Genomic DNA, 8622 nt, shown 5'->3' with positions numbered 1-8622 from the left:
GGCGCAGTGTGGAAAATACAAAGGTGCGGAGGTGCGCGCGCAGAGCGGGCTGGTGGCTGAGGGCGCGGTTGTCGTTTTCAATCAGGAGGGAGTCTCAGACTCTGAGCTCCAGATCCCGATGAGTCTCTAGGGACTCAAACTCAAACGGGAGAAGCGGGATTGTCTGGCATCAGTCGGAACGTGAGGGCAGCTTTCTCTCCAAGGTTTGCAGCGGTTGCTGGGGTACTGAGAAGCAGAGCCTCTGGGAACGAGACTGAGAGCAGCCATAACTGCTCCCTCCACCCGCCCTGTTGATCCCCTGTGACCCGCCCCACCCAAGCCCTGCGCAGAGCCATTTGCCGGATAGCCTCAGGCAAAGGCTAGATTAGCACCTCTCCAGAGGACAGAAGTTTTCCCACGGCAGACACAGCTGATTCTCACAGCCAGTCGGCCTGGTGGTCAAATCCCTCTAGTATTAACTACAACAATCAAGGCTTAACTAGAACAAGACTGCGCACAAAGACCACTAGGGGGTGCACCAAGAAAGCATAAAAAATGCGGAGACAAAAAAACATGACAGAAATGGAGAATATAGAGCTAAAAAACGCAATTTTGAGGGCTCTCAATAATGTGCTAGAAGCTGCCGATAAACTTGATGAGAGCCTCAAGAAAACTAATGAGACCCTCGATGTTGTGATAAAGAACCAACTAGAAATTAAGCATTCACTGACTGAAATAAAGAATATTATACAGACACCCAACAGCAGACCAGAGGAGCGCAAGAATCAAGTCAAAGATTTGAAATGCGAAGAAGCAAAAAACACCCAACCGGAAAAGCAAAATGAAAAAAGAATCCGAAAATACGAAGATAGTGTAAGGAGCCTCTGGGACAGCTTCAAGCGCACTAATATCAGAATTATAGGGGTGCCAGAAGATGAGAGACAGCAAGATATTGAAAACCTATTTGAAGAAATAATGACAGAAAACTTCCCCCACCTGGTGAAAGAAATGGACTTACAGGTCCAAGAAGCACAGAGAACCCCAAACAAAAGGAATCCAAAGAGGACCACACCAAGACACATCATCATTAAAATGCCAAGAGCAAAAGACAAAGAGAGACTCTTAAAAGCAGCAAGAGAAAGAAAGTCAATTACCTACAAGGGAGTACCCATACGACTGTCAGCTGATTTCTCAACAGAAACGTTGCAGGCCAGAAGGGAATGGCAAGAAATATTCAAAGTGATGAATGCCAAGAACCTACAACCAAGATTACTTTATCCAGCAAAGCTATTCAGAATTGAAGGTCAGATAAAGAGCTTCACAGATAAGGAAAAGCTAAAGGAGTTCATCACCACTAAACCAGTATTATACGAAATGCTGAAAGGTATCCTTTAAGAAGAGGAAGAAGAAGAAAAAGGTAAAGATACAAATTATGAACAACAAACATGCATCTATCAACAAGTGAATCTAAGAATCAAGTGAATAAATAATCTGATGTACAGAATGAACTGGTGATTATAATGAATCAGGGACATAGAAAGGGAATGGACTGACTATTCTTGGGGGGGAAAGGGGAGTGGGAGATGCGGGAAGAGACTGGACAAAAATCGTGCACCTATGGATGAGGACAGTGGGTGGGGAGTGAGGGCTGAGGGTGGGGCGGGAACTGGGAGGAGGGGAGTTATGGGGGGGGAAAAAAGAGGAACAAATGTAATCTGAACAATAAAGATTTAATTAAAAAAAATATATATCTAAACATGCAATTCTTTGTCCAAAAAATGAGCATGTTCAAAAATTAAATGAAGAAAATTTGGATATACTCGATGGAGATCTTCACACATATTTGAGTGATGATTCCATTGATTCCACAGATGATGCTGAAAAGGAAAATTTTCCCATCGAATTTCTTAATAGTATTACTCCTTCCAGAATGCCATGTCATAATTAAAATTGAAAGTGGGTGCAATCATCATGCTATTGAGAAATCTCAATAGTAAATGGCGTCTTTGTAATAGTACCAGATTTATTATCAAAAGATTACAACCTGCCGAAACCGGTTTGGCTCAGTGGATAGAGCGTCGGCCTGCGGACTGAAAGGTCCCAGGTTCGATTCCGGTCAAGGGCATGTACCTGGGTTGCGGGAACATCCCCAGTAGGAGATGTGTAGGAGGCAGCTGATCGATGTTTCTCTCTTATCGATGTTTCTGACTCTCTATCTCTCTCCCTTCCTCTCTGTAAAAAATCAATAAGATATATTTTTTTAAAAAAATTAAAAAAAAAAAGCTTACGACCTAATATTATCAAAGCTGAAGTATTAACAGGATCTGCAGAGGGAGAGGCTGTTCTGATTCCAAGAATTAATTTGTCCCCATCTGACACTGGCCTCCCATTTAAATTGATTCGACAACGGTTTCCCGTGATGCCAGCATTTGTGATGACTATTAATAAATCACAAGGACAAACTCTAGACAAAGTAGGCATATTCCTACCTGAACCCATTTTTGCACATGGTCAGTTACATGTTGCTTTCTCTCAAGTTTGAAGAGCATGTGATGTTACAGTTAAAGTTCTAAGTACTTCATCACAAGGGAAATTAGTCAAGCACTCTGAAAGTGTTTTCATTCTTAATGTGGTGTACAGGGAGATATTAGAATAAGTTTAATCACTTTATCAGTCATTGTTTGCATCACTGTTGTTTTTATATCATGTTTCTGTTGTTTTCATATCATGTTTCTGTCATTTTTATATCATGCCTCTGTTGATGTTATATCTTTTTGTTACTATTTTGTTTATTAATAAATGTATATATTATTTTCATATACATTTTACTAATTTCCTTTCATCTCTCACATTTCTATTATAGAGAAAGGGCAAATAGAAATATTAAAATATCTCTGCTAATTAATTCCCTTATTTAAAAAAATATATTTTATTGATTTTTTACAGAGAGGAAGAGAAAGGGATACAGAGTTAAAAAACATCAATGAGAGAGAAACATTGATCAGCTGCATCCTGCACACTCCCCACTGGGGATATGCCCACAACCAAAGTACATGCCCTTCACTGGAATCGAACCCGGGACCCTTGAGTCTGCAGGCTGATGCTCTAACCACTGAGCAAAGCCGGTTAGGGCAATTAATTCTCTTTTAATGTGCACAAATTTCATGCACCAGGCTACTAGTGTTACTATAAGAGCGTGGATATAATTTAACCCTTTGTTGATAGCTCAGAGTCCTCATTAAAATAAGTATACTGAATTGTCATACAGCGATGACTTTGGGCACAAATGGGAAGGCAGCAGTCTTTCATTCTCTGGGCTGCACGCTGAGAGCTGTTTGTGCCTTACAGATATTTTCCAAGTTTAAGCTAATCATCTGTCTACACACTCTATGTTGTACATTTGCTTTGGAATGTAATTAATGATTCTGTATCCTGATGTATCACATTAAGTACATTACAAACACATGACCCATAATCAGTGTTCAATTAATATTTGTTGAATGAATGAATGGTGGGAGTCCCCAGAGGGAGCTGTACCACCCAGGCCAGGGCCCAGCCTACTTGTGCTTTCACCATCCACTTCTACTCCCAGCTATGTTCCAGAAGTCACTCCAGTAGCGTTGTGTGGGCTCCAGAAGGATACATATTCTTCCACTTTTATCATATTCTCCTTACCCCCATCCCTGCTCATGCACTTTCTAGGGGAAGCTGCTCAAGGTAAAATAAAAACAACAGCTCTCATGATCACACTACCCACACCCCTGCTAAACCCCACTGTGAACCAAGTTCAGATTTCCATCTTGGGGGCTCCTGCCCCAGACAAATCATAAGGTGTGCCAGACCACACCACCCCCCAAATATCTGCCAAGCATCAGACTCACCTAGAGAGATTGTTAAAACATGAATTGCTTGCCCCACCCCCAGAATTTTGGGGGTTGGTCTGGGTGGTACAGGTTCTCAGGTGACACTGTTGGGATGCTGCTGTTCTAGGGTTCCACTAGAGAACCTCTGCTCTAACTTGGCCCCAGGGGGCCAGTGTTGAAGTCCTAGCTGTATTCACCAAATTCTCTCCACTCCATTTAAAAAAACTTTCCTACTTTAGCCCATTTAAATGCCTTAACCTGCAGCAAACCAGGCCTCTCTGCCCTGTAAGCTTTTCCTGGCTGGTAACTAAGCAGCTTTGGAAACTGAGGTGGCCCTTTCAGGTGCTGCAAGATCTGATCCATCACCCTGAAAGCCCTCGTTATTTTTTTTTATCATTAAGAGTTTTGATTGAAATCACAAAATATGTACATGATCAATAATGTGAAGACTGACCAACCTAATACATTTATATGTTTAATCAAAGATATTCTGCATTAAACAACAAACACAACACCTTCCCAATCAGTGATAGTAGTATTTTCAATTCTAAGAATAATTCAGTCCAATTTATAACTTTCACTAGAGGCCTGGTGCATGAAATTTGTGCACGGGGCGGGGGGGGGGGGTCCTTCAGCCTGACCTGCACCCTCTCCAATCCAAGAGTCCTCAGGGGATGTCCTACTGTCAGCTTAGGCCCACTCCCTGTGGTTCTCTGCTGTCTGCGGGCCCATTTGGCTGCTCCCAGGTCACCGCAGGTGACAGCCAAGCAGGCCCTGCTCTCAGTGGCTGCCCCCAGGGACTGGAGGACTCCAGCGGGGCTGAGAGTACTGGGTGCCACCATCTTGTGGCTATGAGTGCTGTCATCTCTGTGTTGAAGTTATGGTTAATTTGCATATTTCTCTTTTATTAGATAGGATTAGTTCTAGCAATATAACATACTAGAGGCCTGGTGCACAAAATCGTGCACAGGTGGGGGCCGGGCAGGCAGGGGGGATGGGATATGGGAGGTTGGCCAGCGGGGCCCATCCCCTGGTTGAACTCCTGGTTGGTCAAACTCCTGCCCGAGGGGACAATTTGCATATTAGTCTTTTAGTATGGAGCTAAAAGCAGCCGGCAGAAGGACTGTCACCTGAGCCCTGGGTCTGTCACCTGAGCCCTGGGACTGTCACCTGAGTCTGCAGCAAACGTTGGCTGCGGGGAGTCTCTGAGAAATTGACCCACGTGACACCTCTCCAAAGAGATCAACTTTGATCATCTGCTCAGACCAGAGGACTTCAAATCAGAGTGCGCAGCCCAGCTGGCATGACCACGAGGTCACCGTTCAATTCCTGGTCAGGGCGCATGCCCAGGTTGTGGGCTGGATCCCCAGTATGGGGCATGCAGGAGGCAGCCAATCAATGATTCTCTCTCATCATTGATGTTTCTATCTCTCTCTCCCTCTCCTTTCCTCTCTGAAATCAATAAAAATATATTATTTAAAAAATAATAATAAAATAGAGTGCGCAGTGCCAGCCATGGAAAGCTTTGCCTTCTTGCATAGGCCGAACCCAAAGCGTCCCAAGCAGAGCCTCCTGAGGGGCAGGTGAGTGAGGAAAAAGCTCCCCAGCTTCCCTCCCCATGAGAGCTTGGAAGGGGGCAAACACCTTCAAATTAAGTTTGGAGTTCTATATGTTAGACTAAATATTTAAATGAGACTGGTCTCATGGATGGAGGCCCCAGAAAAGGCTTGGGACATGCTGGGATTTTATCCAGGTTCCAGGAAAGAACCAGACCAGAGAGGGGCTTCTGGGACTTTGTGGAAGAGTCCAGTTCCTGTGGACAGTGGGGTGTGGAGTCCAGCTCCTTCCTTATACACTTATCTATTACTAGAGGCCGGTGCACAAAAATTTGTGCACTCCGGAGAGTCCTCAGCCCGGCCTGTGCCCTTTCACAGTATAGGACCACTCGGGAGGATGTCCCACCTGCTGGTTTAGGCCCACTCGATGGCGATCGGGCCTAAGCTTGCAGTCAGACATCTCTGAGGCAGCCTCAAGAGACATCGGGGGATGTCCACTCGCCAGCAGGGAGCAGGCCTAAGCTGCAGTCGGACATCCTTAGCGATGTTGAGGAGGCGGGAGAGGCTCCCGCTACCACCGCTGTACTGGCAGCCGTCAGCCTGGCTTGTGGCTGAACAGATGTGGGAGCGCCCTGACCACCAGGGGACAGCTCCTGCATTGAGCGTCTGCCCCCTGGTGGTCAGTGTGTGTCATAGTGACCAGTCATTCCCAGTCTTTCTGCTGTTAGGGTCAATTTGCATATTACTCTTTTATTATATAGGATAGAGGCCTGGTGCACAGGTGGGGGCCAGCTGGTTTGCCTTGAAGGGTGTCCCAGATTACGGTGGGGGTCCCGCTGGGGTGCCTGGCCAGCCTGGGTGAGGGGCTGAGGGCCGTTTTCAGGCTGGCCACACCCCCTTCAGGGTGGGGTCCCCACTGGGATGCCTAGCCAGCCTGGGTGAGGGGCTGAGGGCCATTTTCAGGCTGGCCATATCCCCCGGCGACCCAAGCTCCCAGCCTCTCCTTTTTTTTCTTTTTTTTTCTGGGATTTATTTATCTTCTATAATTGAAACTTTGTAGCCTTGAGTGGAGCCGAGGGCTGGCCAGGGCAGTAGGGAAGCTTGGTTTCCTCCATCGTTGGGGGCAACCCAAGCCTCCTGCTGCTCCAGCTCTGTGGCTGCTGCCATCTTAGTAGTGTTAATTTGCATACTTGCTCCTGATTGGCTTGTGGGCGTGGCTTGTGGGCATGGCTTGAGCATAATGGAGGGATGGTTATTTTGCATGTTTCTCTTTTATTATATAGGACTAGAGGCCCGGTGCACAAAAATTTGTGCACTCGGGGGGGAGAGGGGGTCCCTCAGCCCATCCTGTGCCCTCTCGCAGTCTGGGACCCCTCAGGAGATAATGACCTGCTGGCTTAGGCCTGCTCCTGGGTGGCAGAGGGCAGGCCCAATCCCTAGGTGCAGCCCCTGGTCGGGCTCAGAGCAGGGCCCGATTGGGGAGTTGGGGGGCCCTGCCCCCTGTCATGCACAGAGCAGGGCAGATTGGGAGGTTGCGATGCCACCCTCAGTCACGCTCAGGGTAGGGCCGATTGGGGGGTTTGGGGCACCGCCCCATGTCACACTCAAGGCAGGGTCGATGGGGAGGTTGCGGCGCCACCCCCTGTCACGCACAGAGCAGGGCCAATCAGGGGGTTGGGGCGCTGCCCCCTGTCACACACAGAGCAGGGCCCATCAGGGGGGTTGGGGCTCCGTACCCTGTCACGCACAGAGCAGGGCCAATCAGGGGGTTGGGCGCTGCCCCCTGTCATGCACACAGCAGGGCCCATCAGGGGGTTGGGGAGCTCCCCCCTGTCATGCACACAGCAGGGCCCATCAGGGGGTTGGGGAGCTCCCCCCTGTCACGCACAGAGCAGGGCTGATCAGGGGGTTAGGGCACCTTCCCCTGTCACGAACAGAGCAGGGAGAATAGGGAGGTTGTGGCCCCGCCCCCTGTCACACACAGAGCCGCAGGGCGATCAGGGGGTTTGGGCGCTGCCCCCTGTCATGCTGATCCGGGTGCCGGGAGGCATATTACCCTTTTACTATATAGAATAGAGGCCTGGTGCAAGGGTGGGGGCCAGCTTGTTTGCCCTGAAGGGTGTCCTGGATCAGGGTGGGGGTCCCCACTGGGGTGCCTGGCCAGTCTGGGTGAGGGGCTGAGGGCCGTTTTCAGGCTGGCGGGTGACTGAAGCTCCCAACCGCTCCTTTTTTTCTTTTTTTTTTATTTATTCTGGTCCAGCTTTAGCTCTGAGGCCTCACTGCTGAAAGCAGGTTTCTGGCCTTTGTTTACCTTCTTCTGTATTTGATACAATGTTGCGGTCCGGCTGGCTGAAGCCCAGCTGACTAACGCAGTTTTCTGGGGTTTTGTTTAGCTTCTATATTTGCAACATAGTTGCTTAGAGTTGCAGCTGAGAGGCCGGCAAGTCAGGCGGGGAACGTTGAAGTCCGCCGTCACTGGAGCAAGCAAGCCTCCCTGTTCGCTTCAGTGCATGGCTGTCGGCTGCCATCTTGGTTGGCAGTTAATTTGCATATTTCAGTGATTAGCCAATGGGAAGGGTAGCGGCCGTATGGCTAATTACCATGTTTCTCTTTTATTAGATAGGACTAGGGGCCCGGTGCAGGAAATTCGTGCACTGGGTGTGGGGGGAGTGTCCCTCAGCCCAGCCTGCCCCCTCTCACATACTGGGAGCCCTCATGCGTTGACCCCCATCACCCTCCAATAGCAGGATCGGCCCCTTGCCCAGGCCTGATGCCTCTGCCAGAGGTGTCAGGCCTGGGCAGGGGACCCTCATTTCCCCCCGATCACTGGTTCTGCCCCCCGCCCAGGCCTGATGCCTCTGGCCCAGGCGTCAGGCCTGGGCAGGGGACCCCCAGACCCCTCCGATTGCTGGCTCCGCCCCTGGCCCAGGCCTGATGCCTCTGGCCCAGGATTTAGGCCTGGGAAGGGGACCCCCCCTCTCCCCCCGATCACCGGCTCCGCCCTCGCCCAGGCCTGATGCCTCAGCCAGAGGCATCGACCCCCATCACCCTCCGATCTCCTGATCGGCCCCTTGCCCAGGCCTGACGCCTCCGCCAGAGGTGTCAGGCTTGGACAGGGGGACCCCCATCTCTCCCCGATCACCGGGCTCTGACCCCCACCCAGGCCTGATGCCTCTGGGCTCAGGAATCATGCCTGGGCAGGGGACCCCCATCTCCCTCTGATC

This window comes from Myotis lucifugus, unplaced genomic scaffold (genome assembly GCF_000147115.1).
Source record: "Myotis lucifugus unplaced genomic scaffold, Myoluc2.0 scaffold_272, whole genome shotgun sequence".
Classification (NCBI taxonomy): domain Eukaryota; kingdom Metazoa; phylum Chordata; class Mammalia; order Chiroptera; family Vespertilionidae; genus Myotis; species Myotis lucifugus.
This window is presented reverse-complemented; position numbering follows the sequence as displayed.